At 38.7% G+C, this 13,152-nt stretch overlaps 1 protein-coding gene and 1 pseudogene across 1 annotated transcript in view; one reads left to right on the top strand and one right to left on the bottom strand.

The window, feature by feature from the left end:
- The window catches only part of GPC3 (glypican 3), a 463,650-nt gene that overhangs the window by 160,768 nt on the left and 289,730 nt on the right, over nt 1–13,152 (top strand). The window lies entirely within an intron of this gene.
- Nucleotides 484–622, bottom strand: LOC129025603 (U2 spliceosomal RNA; annotated as a pseudogene).

The following is a 13,152-nucleotide window of genomic DNA, read 5'->3' as shown; positions in this document are numbered from 1 at the left end:
ACTGCACTCCAGCCTGGGCGACAGAGCAAGACTCCATCTCAAAAAAAAAAAAAGTAATTCTCGCAATTTTTTTGCCAGTATTTCATTGCTTTTATGGAGAGCAATTTTTTTGGTATTAACTTTTTTTTTAATTTTAAATTTTTGTGGACACATAGTAGGTATATAGAGCATTGTTTTAAATTGATGCATTGTAATTGTACATGTTTATGGGGTACAATTTAATGTTTCGCTAGAGATATATGTTATGTAATGATCAAATCAGGGTATTTAGCATAGCCATCACCTCATGTATTTACCATTTCTTTGTGGTAAGAACATTCAAAAGCTTCTCTTTTAGCTGTTTTGTAATATACCATATCTTACTGTTAACCATCATCATCCTACTATGCAATAGAACATCAGAATTTACTCCTCCTATGTAATTATAACTTTATACCTGTTGATTAACCTCTCCCCCTTCGTCTCCTCCCTTTTCCCCTCCCCAGTGTCTGGTAACAACTATTCTACTCTCTGCTTCTATGATGTCAATTCTTTACTCTACCATTTCCATTGATGTCCTTCTATATTAAACTGATAAGAACAGATGCTACACTTGATCTTAGCCAAAAGGCCGAGAAGCGATCGTCCTTCTATATCTTTATATTTTAACCATACCTATATCAGTACATGGGAGCTAGATCTCTTATAGACACCCTGTAGTTTGTAATATCTATCTTTTAATTGGATTGTTAGACCATTTACATTTAATGTCATTATTGATATGTTTGGATCTATATCTATCATTTTATGATTTGTTTTCTGTTTTTTCCCTTCTGTTTCTCATTCCTCTTTTTCTCTTTTCCTGTTTTCCTTTGGGTTATTTGAACATTTTTTATTATTCCATTTTATTATTTTTGGCTATATCTCTTTATATATATATATATTTTTAGTATTTTTAGTTTTTAGTGCTCTAGGGGATTGCCATATACACACTTTACTTTTTACAGTCTTCTTACAATTTTTTTTTTTTTTTTTTTTGAAATGTCAGCCAGGCTAGAGTGCAGTGGCGCGATCTTCGCTCACTAAAACCTCTGCCTCCCAGGTTCTCCTGTCTCAGCCTCCCGAGTAGCTGTGATTACAGGCATGTGCCACCATGCCTGGCTAATTTTTTTGTATTTTTTTAGTACAGATGGGGTGTCACCATGTTGGCTAGGCTGCTCTTGAGCTCCTGACCTCAAGTGATCTGCCCGCTTCATCCTCCCAAAGCACTGAGGTTACAGGTGTCAGCCACTGTGCCCGCACAGTCTTCTTACAATTTGTATTTAACCTGAATGCAGAAATCTTCTATTATGTAAGTCCCCTTTCCATCCCCCTTTTATATTGTATAATAGTTGTTTTATATGAATATATTGCAAAATCCCATCAGAAATTATTATGTTTGTATTTAATGGTAAAACATTTTAAAGACTTCAAGACCGTAAGTATAGACTATTTTATTTATTTGGATATTTGTCTTTTCTGTTGTTCTTTCTTTAGTTCTTATTTTCAGATTTTCCTTCTGATATCATTTTCCTACTATATGAAGAGCTTCCTTTAGAGCATTTCAGTGGCTATGAATTCTCTTAGTTTTCAATTATATGGAAATGTTTTTCTTTTTAATTTCATCTTCATTTCCGAAAGATATTTCACTGGATACAGAATTCTGGGTTAATAGTTTTTTTTTGTAATCACTTTAATAATGTGCCACTTCTTTCTTGCCTCTGTGGTTTCTTATGAAAAATCCACAGTCATTCAAATTGTTATTCTCCTATAAGTAATATGACATTTTTCCAGCCAGTTTTTTTTTTTTGAGACAGAGTCTTGCTCTGTCACCCGGACTGGAGTGCAATGGCGTGATCTTGGCTTACTGCAACCTCTGCCTCCTGAGTTCAAGCGAATCTCCTGCCTCAGCCTCCTGAGTAGCTGGGATTACAGGCGCCCGCCACCACACCTGGCTAATTTTTGTATTTTTAGTAGAGACCGGGTTTCGCCATATCGGCCAGGCTGGTCTTGAACTCTTGGCCTCAGGTGATCCGCCTGCCTCAGCCTCCCAAAGTGCTGGGATTACAGGCATGAGCCACCATGCCAAGCCGTTTAGTTCCTTTTATGCCAAGTAATTTTATATGTGTTCTGGACATTTTGTACATTATGTTATGAGGCTCTGGGTCTTGTTTCTAGTCTGTGGTAATTAGTTTAATTTCATGTTTTAAACATGTATAAATGTTTGGCATATGATATAGTAGTCCCTCCTTATCCATGGGCATGCATTCAAGACCCCTAGTGGATGCCTGAAATCTCAAGTCTTAGTTCAGTCAAATAGTACTGAACCCTGTATATGCTACATTTTTCCTGTACATGCACATCTATGATCAGTTTTAATTTATACGCAGGGCACAGTGAGAGATTATCCACAATAATTTTATTATTAATTTTATTATTAATAAAATAGAATACAATGATATACTGTTCAGTTTCAGAGATAGATTTGTCCTTACCATAGATCTTAGCAACCTCAGCATATGATTTTTTTCTCTTTCCTTATTAAGAACTTTCACCTTTTCACTTAAAGGAAGCACTTTCTGACTCCTCTTTGGCATACGTGAATTGCCAGCACCACTACTCTTGCACTTTAGAGCCATTGGTAAGTAAAATAAAGGTTACATGAATACAAGGCACTGTGATACTATGACAGTAGATCTGATAACTGAGAGACTAAGTGATTAATGGGTGAGTAGTATACAGAGTGTGGATATGCTGGGCAAAGGAATGATTCATATCCGAGGTGGGATGCAGCAAGACAGTGTGAGATTTCATCACGCTACCCAGAACAGTATGCAATTTAAAACTTATGAATTGTTTATTTCTGGAATTTTTTGTTTAATATTTTCAGATTGTGGTTGACCGCAGGAAACAGACCACAGATAGCAAAACTGCACATAAGGGTGAGGGGGACTACTTTATTTATGCATGCCCTTTAGAAAGGTAAAAATGCATAGACTCTGCAGTATACCGTTGTCTGTTTTCTGGGTCAAGTGATGCCAATTCAAAGATGACTCTTCAATCAAACCAAAGCAATCTATTTCAACAAAATGATTTTGACTGTGAGTGACAATTATAGGATTATTAATACTTTTTTTGTAATATGTTTTCCTAGCAATGCAAAATTCCAGGGTCAAAAATACTATATTTTCCTGAAAGTTTTATCACCAAGCAACAAATGTTTCTTTGGCATCTGCTCGCTATTTGTCTACCACAATTTTCAGGCCCATGATGGATATAAAGATGAATAACGCCTACACTAGGTATTATTACCTTTTGTTATGTGGATGAGGGAGCTGAGGCCCACTCAGATGTTACTCACCTAGTAAGTGGTAGAACCAGGCCTCCATTTCAAGTGTTCTGAATATATTTGTATCTCTATAGCCCCAGCTTACCTCTATCAAGTACATAATCTGAGACAAAAGGAAATAAATATTTCAACAGTTTGAAGAGTTTGAGCAGAATTATTCATGTGCCAGTATTCCCAAATTATAGATAAAATTGACTGTGTAAAGATTGTGACACTGTTGCTCCTTACTTTTATGGACCACTTAAGAATGTGCCAGGATTATACAGAAATTGAAAGTATTAATAATTGGCTATAGTATTTACCAAAGTTCTTTTTCCTTCTGATGGCATCAAAAAGCATATTGGTCAATGGAGTGCATATGTCATTGGCTGGTGACTTTTGTAATAATTAGTGTACATTTATGCTTCCAAAATAAGCTATTTTGAGGTTACCTTTGATCATTAATTTACCTTCATTGTTCATTCACCAGGTGTTGAAAAAAATGATTCTGTTGAAAATGTTGCTATACAGGTGTGTGGCTAGAAAGATCACTTTGTATACACTTGAAGACTTTCATCCTTTGGCTTTTCGGCACAACCCCTTTTGTGGGACTTAAGAAATGCATGGAGCTCTTGCTATGTGCCGGCCATTGGACTAAGTTTCTGGCATACGTTTCCTCAGTCATACCTTTGAACACAGTCAGTTTGAGATCCTAGTGCTAGATGGCCAAATCACAGTCTTGTACTGTCTCCCATCTACCAGCTATTTGCTCCTCTGTCTTTTTTGCTTATCACTTTTCAGGCTGCCCAGCACCTCTGAGAGCCCTTGCTAGCCAGACATCATTACTCTTTTGCTGCTAGCTTAGGATAGTTAGTGTATTCTTTCCGTGAAAGAAAGTATGTGAGAGTATCAGGTTCAAGCTAGGTGCCCTGATTCATAATTTTTGTATGGACTTCCTCCCATTTGCTCTACCCAAACTTATGGCTGCTCTGATTTGTGGTGTTTGTATATTTCTTTATCTCAGTCTTACCTCTTCGGCTTCCTGAGCTTCTAATTGTGCTAACTCTAACTACTAGGTTGGTCTTACCAAACCTCCTTGTTCCAAAATCATCTGGTAACTCAAATTTTACTGCCACTCAAAGTCCCAGCATGACATTTTCTTGAAAACAAAGCATCCCATTTCTGATTGCTCCACACCAGGCTGAACTGCCTGCTTCTGTTGCCCACAGCTAAACTGCATCGTCTAATGTTATGATCAGTAATATTGCACTAATTTGCAAGAAAAAATGCATTAGCAACACTAGTAGAAAAATCAAGTCAAAATTGACTGTATAAGATATATGCCTTATGCTTCCCTTTGCATTCTTGTTATAACTTTCATTCTTGTCCTTAGGGTTGGAACATTTATTTCTCTTCAGTTACATATATTATCATGGTGACAGTGTTAACAAACGTGGTGTGAAAAAATGAGGTTTCCATGTTTGGTTTCTAAGCATTTCCTGACCAGGCATCTAAGTTGTTATTGGCTTCCTCATTGTCAGTGGGATTATACAGTTCTGTTATGGTTAGCTATGTGGCCCAAACTTTATTTCTTAGTGACCGGACAGACAATGAAGACAACAGTTCAGGTTTAGGTTAGACTGAAAGGACTGTAGTGTGATGGAAGTAATGGTAAGAATAGATTTTGGAACCATATGGATTATGGTTTGAATCTAGATTCTACCATTAACCATGTATAACCTTGAGCAAGTTTACTTAAACTCACTGAACCTCAGTTTCATTATCTTTAAAATGGAGATAACAAACTCACAGGGTTGTTGTGAAGATCAAATGTGATATTGTTTATAGCACACTTGTCACTTAGCCTGCTATTGATTTACAGAGAGGCTAAGTAACTTGCCCAAGGTTATATTGCTGGTAAGTGGCAGAGTTCAGTCTGGAATCCAAGTCTGCTTGATTTCAAAGACCCATGTTTATTCTACTGTGTTTTGTTTTGTTTTCCCACTTATAGGGCATTTGATCTGTTATTACTTAGAAATATAGATGATTAGTACTGGAAGGAACTCAAATGTCATCTATTTTACCACTGATCAGATATTCAAGTTTCCTTCACAGCATATCTTACAAAGCCCTGCCAAGATTCAAGCTATTCTTGAACACCTTAGTTTGTCTATACTTTGCATGATTTTTGCTGATATTGTACTCTGTGTCAAAGATTGCTGTCATTTAAAGTGTCTAACCATGTTTATATTATGTTGGAGAGGACACCAGTAGAAGGGAAGGGACTGTCAGGAAGTATGCAAGTAGAATGGGAGTCTAGTTTAATGAGAAGCCCCTGACGCTGTAAGTGTTGGTAGCAGGTTAAAAAAAAAAAAATCCATCACTAGAGAAAAATCACCAAAAAGGTCTCCAGTCTAGGATTCTCCTGAACTGATTTCATCCTAACTTTCCATGTTATGATAAACATAACATGGAAACATAACATGGTTTGGGGTCATGGCACACCAGTTTCAGAAATAACTGCTTTGACCTGCACCCACTTTTATTTTTACTGAAATAGGGAATCTTCTCAGATTCCCACAGGGACTGGGCAGCCGTTCATTGCCATAGTGCAGATAGCTATAACTTTACAACTTGCTCAGAGTTTATGTGGCCTGCCACTCTATTGGGCTTGTTAAACTGTTTGGGTAATTTGCTTTTTAGCTTATTATAACGCATATTCTATTCTTGGGGGCAACCAATCTATTGCACTTTTCATTACCTGTTGTTCAATAACAACACCTAAGGAATTCAGGGTGTTTGGTGCTGGAGTCCTGGTTTAAATCCTTATCATTTGGATTACACAGCTGATCAGTGCTCTGACTTCTAATAGTTAGACTAACTCTGGAAACACCTAGCTGCTTTTAGACCAAGGTGCAAGGGTGGGTGGCTCTCCATTCTCAGCTCATTTCAATTCCTTATCTCAGGGAGAGGGCCATGCAGTCTTGTTGGATGTCGTAATTTTAAACCACTTGGAATAATATTCTCCTTTGCTTTAATGTTATACATCCCTGTGCATGTTCTTCAGTAATTGAAAGGGATATTGGGCAAATTTGATCTGTCTAGCTTTGACTTATGCTGTCCTTATCTTGGCCTTTGTGTCATTAAGAAAAAAATTGGTATTGATCTTGGACCATACCACTACATTGTTCTGCAATTTTTCTTCCTTGCTAGTGGAATATAAATCGATAAAAGGCAGCTGCTTTAGATGAAGGCCAGATATGGTGCTGTCATTTATATATTGTAAATCCAGTGATAGCTGATCAAATCAGTGCCTCTCCTGTTCCAAACTTGACATGATTGAATTGTCAACAGAAAAGATTTTACAGTAAGAGAAGGAAAGCTGACAGTGTAAATGTCTGAAAACCCAATGAAGCTCAATATAAAATAAAACAATGAGCTAGGATATCATTTTATAATTTCCAATGGGAAAAAAGTGTTTAGTGAATCACAGCTGAAATTGGGGGCGATCACAGGGAGGGGGAAGCAGGAATGAAAAGCCGGCTAACTTGCATTATAATTTTTGAGAAATCTGAAATGCAAATTTGCAGATGCAAATTTTAGGAATTATGCATCATAGTCACTGAGTTGTTTATTTACAGAAATGGTTCAAATACTCTCCACCTCTTTCCTCCTCCATACACATATTTTTTAGTGATAATACCCAGTTGCTGGGGAGAAATAAGCATATCCTTCCCCAGGAGTCCTGCTGACTTCTAGTAAGTGGCTTGGGAACAGATCTTGTAGAACTTATCCTTGCATTCTTAAAGTCAATCAGTAGAACACTAGTTTCATTTAAAATATCCCTAGAAGGATTCAGGTTTGTTTTTGTTTTTGTTTTTGTTTGAAGCTGCAGAACTTTCTCAGATATATACATCCTGCTTCACATGTGGCCAACCACACTTCCCTTAGGAAAACTAAAAAAACTAAAAAAGCTGTACTCCTTAAAACTTGAAGAACTCCTGCCAATTTTTCAAGAGACCTGATTTGTCTGTCATCACTGTAATACAAAGAAGGTTAGCAAGCAAGGATGCTGGCTAAGAACAACCTCAAAAGTCTACACGCTAGAAGAAAAGGTCCCAAGAGAAGGTGGTAAAAAATGTAAGAAGAGAGAAGGGATAAATCCTAGAGGCAATGGTCATGTACTAGATATATGGGGGAAAACAGAGGATGGCTTGGAGGAGAATAATGGTATTATACTAGCAAAAAGTGGACGGAGATGAGATCAGTAACCAGTTTGCAGCGAGGTGATACAAAAATAGATGTTAAATGAAGTTTTAGACATGTCGACTTTCGGGGTACAATGGAAACTGTGCAATGGAAAGCTGAAGGCATGAGTCTGAAGATATACCTTTGTTTTGTTTATGGGTCCCTAATTAAACCTATGAACTCATTCCCCAGAAAATGTATGCATGTAAATGCATGAAATTTTGCATCACATTTCAGAGGGTCAATGATGCCCCAAACCCACCTACAGCACTTTTAGTACAGTGCATGTGCAATAAGCTGAGGATGGAGATATATAGATTGGAGAGTGTAGTTCATGGTGGGTGTCACATGAACTTCTCTTGACTTCCAGGATCTTGCTCTTCCTGGTTCCCCTCCTTCCTTTCTGATCACTACTTTTCCATTTTTTTTGTTGGCTCCTACTCTTTTCCCTGTCCAGTAAAATTGGGTGTTAACCAAGAATCTAGAGTATTCTTGGCCCTGTTTTTCTTCTCTCTCATTTTTATAGAGATTCTGTGAGCATTAAATGAAATAATACATGTAATTTGAACAGCACAGTCTTTGGCTTGTAAAAAGCACTTAGTAAAGGGTAGCCATGATAATAAATTGAGAGCAATTGATTGAGCTTTATAAGAACTCCACTGTCAGAACAAGAGATTAAAGAAGTTGGTTGAATGAGACAAAGAACAAGTTTTGAGAAGCTTCAAAAAAAGAGCAATATTAGGTCAGGTGCAGTTGCTCACACCTGTCACCCCAGCACTTTGGGAGGTCAAGGCAGGAGGATCCCTTGAGACCAGGAGTTTGAGATGAGCCTAGGTGAAAAAGTGAGACCTGGTCTTTATAAAAACGTTTTTTTTCACTAGCCAGGCATGGTGGCACGTTCAGCTGTAGTCCCAGCTACTTGGAAGGCTGAGGTGGGAGGACTGCTTGAGCCTAAGAGGTAAAGGCTGCAGTGAGCTATGATTGTACCAATGCCCTGCAGCCTGGGTGACAGAAGGAGATCCCATCTCAAAAAATAAATAAATACAATAAAAAGTACAATATTGGAGAAGCTTCCTGGGAGAAGAGCACATCACAGAAGGAGAGAGGATGGTCAGTGGTGTAATGTGCCACCTCCACAAGGAGGAGAATAATGCTGAATTTCATTTATATTTAAAGATGTCTCCAAAAATATGCTCCAACAACCTCAGAATATAGTTTTCAAGATAAAAACTCAGAAACCAAGCATCTCTCAGAAGCTAATTCTCCCTTAATCAGGTCCCATGCATTTAGAACAACTACTGAGGCAAGAACGTCATGCAAACAAGGCTCTGTCTGCTTTTAAATGAAACAGCATTCTCTTATCAGTTCACAGCCTGGTCTCTCCCTATGGGATGTCATATGCTTCTCAACATACAAATAAGTACCATGCTCTTATATTTGCAAACAGACAAATCAGGTCTCTTGAAAAATTGGCAGGAGTTCTTCAAGTTTTAAGGAGTACAACTTTTTTAGTTTTTTTAGTTTTCCTAAGGGAAGTGTGGTTGGCCACATGTGAAGCAAGATGTATATATCTGAGAAAGTTCTGCAGCTTCAAACAAAACAAAAACAAAAACAAACCTGACTCCTTCTGGGGATATTTTAAATGAAACTAGTGTTCTACTGATTGACTTTAAGAATGCAAGGATAAGTTCTACAAGATCTGTTCCCAAGCCACTTACTAGAAGTCAGCAGGACTCCTGGGGAAGGATATGCTTATTTCTCCCCAGCAACTGGGTATTATCACTAAAAAATATGTGTATGGAGGAGGAAAGAGGTGGAGAGTATTTGAACCATTTCTGTAAATAAACAACTCAGTGACTATGATGCATAATTCCTAAAATTTGCATCTGCAAATTTGCATTTCAGATTTCTCAAAAATTATAATGCAAGTTAGCCGGCTTTTCATTCCTGCTTCCCCCTCCCTGTGATCGCCCCCAATTTCAGCTGTGATTCACTAAACACTTTTTTCCCATTGGAAATTATAAAATGATATCCTAGCTCATTGTTTTATTTTATATTGAGCTTCATTGGGTTTTCAGACATTTACATTGTCAGCTTTCCTTCTCTTACTGTAAAATCTTTTCTATTGACAATTCAATCATGTCAAGTTTGGAACAGGAGAGGCACTGATTTGATCAGCTATCATTGGATTTACAATATATAATGCCACAAGAGTGGGTCAGGTGCGGTGGCTCATGCCTGTAATCCTAGCACTTTGGGAGGCCGAGACAGGTGGATTACCTGAGGTCAGGAGTTCAAGACCAGCCTGACCAACCTGGTGAAACCCCGTCTCTACTAAAAATACAAAAATTAGCTGGGCGTGGTGGTGTATGCCTGTAATCCCAGCTACTTGGGAGGCTGTGGCAGGAGAATCACTTGGTCCTGGGAGGCGGAGGTTGCAGTGAGCCGAGATCACGCCATTGCACTCCAGCCTGGGCAATAGAGTGAGACTCCGTCTCAAAAATAATAATCATAACAATAAAAATTCAAAAAGCATGAACTCTAAGTCCTTTCCAACACTGACATCCTAGGATTTTGATCTCTGATTTTGACAGAATGTAGCATCTCAAACAAGGCTTACAAGGGTTACATGCTGTCCTTAATTGAAACTGTTTGTCTCTCCTAGTGAGCAGACAAGCCTCAGTTTTCGGAAACCACATCAGCAGATTTCATTCCAGGGTGGGGAACTGTTTCTGACAAGGAGCCCCGCAAAGTATGTGTGCTTCAGAGAAAAGGGAAAACTGAGTAAACAAATACTCCCTTTGCTAAAGGAGGATGTGGGTTGAAAATCATATTATAGAGGAGGTATCCTGGAGTGTCCTGAGTAACTAGCCAAAAATTTGATCTGGTTTCTCTTAGCATGGGGTAACTCACCATGCCAACTGACATATTTCTCCAGTGACCTCGACATCCGAAAATGTCCCCTGAAAGCACAGCTGTCTGTTCTCCATGCTTCAAGCCTATTTGCCCTAATAGCCTGCAAGATGCCATTCTGCAGATGTTTCTTCGACATTTCTTAACACAAGGGCATATTAGCCTCCTTTACATTTCTGACATTTGTACGATTGAATCCCCTCCTGGAAATCTGGGGTTGCTTTTTTTTTTTTTTTTTTAATTTTTTTTTTCTTTTATTGTAATTATTATTATTATTATTATTATTATACTTTAGGTTTTATGGTACATGTGCCCAGTGTGCAGTAAGTTACATATGTAGACATGTGCCATGCTGGTGCACTGCACCCACCAACTCGTCATCTAGCATTAGGTATATCTCCCAATGTTATCCCTCACCCCTCCCCCCAACCCACAACAGTCCCTGAAGTGTGATGTTCCCCTTCCTGTGTCCATGTGTTCTCATTGTTCAATTCCCACCTGTGAGTGAGAATATGCGGTGTTTGGTTTTTTGTTCTTGCGATAGTTTACTGAGAATGATGATTTCCAATTTCATCCATGTCCCTACAAAGGACATGAACTCATCATTTCTTATGGCTGCATAGTATTCCATGGTGTACATGTGCCACATTTTCTTAATCCAGTCTATCATTGTTGGACATTTGGGTTGGTTCCAAGTCTTTGCTATTGTGAATAATGCGGCAATAAACATACGTGTGCATGTGTCTTTATAGCAGCATGATTTATAGTCCTTTGGGTATATACCCAGTAATGGGATGGCTGGGTCGAATGGAATTTCTAGTTCTAGATCCCTGAGGAATCGCCACACTGACTTCCACAAGGGTTGAACTAGTTTACAGTCCCACCAACAGTGTAAAAGTGTTCCTATTTCTCCACATCCTCTCCAGCACCTGTTGTTTCCTGACTTTTTAATGATTGCCATTCTAACTGGTGTGAGATGGTATCTCATTGTGGTTTTGATTTGCATTTCTCTGATGGCCAGTGATGGTGAGCATTTTTTCATGTGTCTTTTGGCTGCATAAATGTCTTCTTTTGAGAAGTGTCTGTTCATGTCCTTCGCCCACTTTTTGATGGGGTTGTTTGTTTTTTTCTTTTAAATTTGTTGGAGTTCATTGTAGATTCTGGATATTAGCCCTTTGTCAGATGAGTAGGTTGCGAAAATTTTCTCCCATTTTGTAGGTTGCCTGTTCACTCTGATGGTAGTTTCCTTTGCTGTGCAGAAGCTCTTTAGTTTAATTAGATCCCATTTGTCAATTTTGGCTTTTGTTGCCATTGCTTTTGGTGTTTTAGACATGAAGTCCTTGCCCATGCCTATGTCCTGAATGGTATTGCCTAGGTTTTCTTCTAGGGTTTTTATGGTTTTAGGTCTAACATTTAAGTCTTTAATCCATCTTGAATTGATTTTTGTATAAGGTGTAAGGAAGGGATCCAGTTTCAGCTTTGTACATATGGCTAGCCAGTTTTCTCTGGGGTTGCTTTTATATGATGCAGGCCATCCATGCTTGAGAAGCTGGGGCCTTGCAGAGCAACATCTTAATGCCATTCACCCACCATTTCCACCAACTGCCCAACTCTGGGTAGACATTAAGTTGCAATTTGCTTTCTCAGGATATTCTAGTGAGCAGAGTGGAAAGGAGAAACATTGGCATGTCCTCCAGAATTTTAACTAACCAGAGGGCTGTCTGCTGATGGGTGCTCTGTGCACCACTAGCTCCAAACCTTTACAAATTATGCAAACTCATCAGGAATGTCACCTGATGTTCTTCCATTTAATGAGTGGTTGTGCACCACACTTCTTTCATTCTGCATCAGAATTATTGACATGATATTGACATTCGAGGGCAGGCTGGTTTTCTAATGCTTGCCAGAGAATCAAAGTTTTATTTCCTAACTTTACCTATCCTTTCAGAAAACCTGAGAATGTCATTAATACTTAATGCTGCATATAGTGTTTCCACCAATAATACTTTCCCCAGAGGTTAGTCTTCGGAGTACATAGGACAGGGTAATTAGGTCTATTGATCTTTGCTACAGCCAGTGTTATCGGAATGGTGATCAACTTTATAAGTAAGACATGGATATTCATTTTAGCTAAGGAGCTACGACAGCTCTTGTTTCTTGGACATTCTTTGCCCTAACAGAAGCATGGCTAAGCAGCTATCAGGACATCCTGAAGAGCTGAAAGTCCTCTTTTGTAGGCCTAGTGTTAGGGGCCGGAATAGGTAGGCACTTGCTGTGCCAAGAAGGGGAAACCCTTAAACTTAAATAGATTTGGCCCATGGGGCAAGATTTGTAAAGTCAAAAACTCTGTCAGGAGCTCCCACCCCTGCCATTTAAATTGCCAAGTGAATTCTCTGAAAGAGAGTTTCTCAGGTAAAATGTTCAGCATAGAACCCTTCTCAGGAGGCTTTTCTTTCACTTCACCAAGGCATTAGAGTGGGGCAAGTAATAGCTTAGCTTGCAGCTGGAGAGAAGCCTTAAACAGGTAGCATTGACAATTGTACTGGAACCTAGATCAACATCTACCTAGACCCAGAGAGTCTGGGCACTGGGAAGAATTGTTTTCTGGATTGTCTGGTGTATAATTCCTAGAGTCAAAGGATCTG

This window comes from Pongo pygmaeus, chromosome X (genome assembly GCF_028885625.2).
Source record: "Pongo pygmaeus isolate AG05252 chromosome X, NHGRI_mPonPyg2-v2.0_pri, whole genome shotgun sequence".
Classification (NCBI taxonomy): domain Eukaryota; kingdom Metazoa; phylum Chordata; class Mammalia; order Primates; family Hominidae; genus Pongo; species Pongo pygmaeus.
The sequence above is the reverse complement of the archived record's forward strand: the minus strand, read 5'-3'. Positions and strand labels throughout refer to the sequence as shown.